Source organism: Tamandua tetradactyla, chromosome 9 (assembly GCF_023851605.1).
Source record: "Tamandua tetradactyla isolate mTamTet1 chromosome 9, mTamTet1.pri, whole genome shotgun sequence".
In the NCBI taxonomy this organism is placed as follows: domain Eukaryota; kingdom Metazoa; phylum Chordata; class Mammalia; order Pilosa; family Myrmecophagidae; genus Tamandua; species Tamandua tetradactyla.
Window position 1 is genome coordinate 17,799,776 of NC_135335.1, and position 1,552 is coordinate 17,801,327.

Sequence of the window (1,552 nt, forward strand, 5' to 3'; positions counted from 1 at the left end):
TCTCCAAAAAGTGTCTTAGTTCCCAGCCACCTGAGCTCTGGACAACGTGGCTGTGGTAGCTTCGTGGATACATGTCTTCTGTGAGGTCTTTCTTGGCTACCCCATCCTCTATACCGGCTCATACACTTTGCCACCCTAAACCCTCCAAGGGTCTTTCCCTCCTATCTTTTCCCAGGGCAGGCTGACCCAGCTGAGCCTGGTAACTCAGGCACAGTTCCTGACCATGGCATCCCTCTTCAAAGAAGGAAAACATCGATGATGCCATAAAGGAACAGAATCGAGAGTTATGAGGCACAAAGAGGGCTATAATAAGAGATTGAGCAGCTTGAGAGAAACAAGAAAAATAGCTGGAATTAGAAATTAAGAAAATGGCCAAGATTGGTATTAAAGAACCTTGGAGAGTTTTAGAAAAATAACTTGTAATCTTCAGAAACAGAAAACAAGAACTTTTGATGTAAACCCAATAGTCACTCCAAGTTAACACAAACAAAAGTCATGGATTCCCACATGAAGATAGCTGGAGTGATGTCTACTACAGAAAAAGCAATGCAGGCAGTTAACAAGAAGTATCCACAAAAGACATTACAAACAATGAAGAATTTCCAGAAGGAAAATATGAAAATTGAAATGAGTGAAGAAAGGATCAATGGCAAACTTCATGACATCTTTGATGGCTGAGGTGATGAAGAAGAAAGCCAGGATATCATGAACCTAGTTGTTGATGAAATTGTATTTGAAATCTCTGGAAAAATAGTCAAAGCTCCATCAGCTACCTGAACTTCAAAAGCAACAATTTCCAATGAAGAGATTGAAAGGCAACTCAAAGCTTAAGGAGTAGATTAGCCAAAAAGTCATAATATTTTTGTTTAATTACAATTATTTAGTATAAATCAGCCACAGTGCAAATTCCTTTTCCAAAACAAATTTATTTTGGAAAAATAAAGACCATGAGTAAACCATTGTTATATAAACTATGGATATTTCAAAATAATCTTTTGCCAAAGAATAACAATGATGCAGAATGGCAGCAATTTGGATTTGATTAAAACTACATAGGAGTGTTGATGTGTAAAAACTTGACTTCTATTTTTCATGGCGTAGAGAAATTATATTCATTTACTTAGTGTTGGTTTATATTCTAAATCTTTTTACTCTGCACACAAGAATTTTGTTAAATGCCACTAGGCACCAACCTAAACAGACTTGTAAACATATTCAAAGTATATCATTAAAAAAAGATATAAACAAGACAGTTTATTCACTCAAGAAAGGCTGATCATTTCCAGGGTTTCTGTCACATGTAAAGACACGTGGCAATGTCTGATGTCATTCTCTCCCAGGTTCTGGTTTCAAAAGTCTCTCTTAGCATCTTCAAATGTCTCTGCCAGCTCTTCAAACATATAGTGCTTTACCAAATGTTTCACTCTTAAACAAATCCAGTAAATGGATTAAGACTCACCTTAAATAGATAGGGTCACATGTCGATGGAAATAACTTAATAAAAAGGTCCCACCCAACAATAGGTCTGCCTAAACAAGATTGGAATAGAAGA

The 1,552-nt window shown here is 36.5% G+C and overlaps 1 pseudogene; it reads left to right on the forward strand.

Moving 5' to 3' along the window:
- The first annotated feature begins 223 nt into the window (after nt 1–223).
- LOC143645913 (charged multivesicular body protein 2b pseudogene) lies at nt 224–843 on the forward strand (annotated as a pseudogene).
- The last annotated feature ends 709 nt before the right edge of the window (nt 844–1,552 follow it).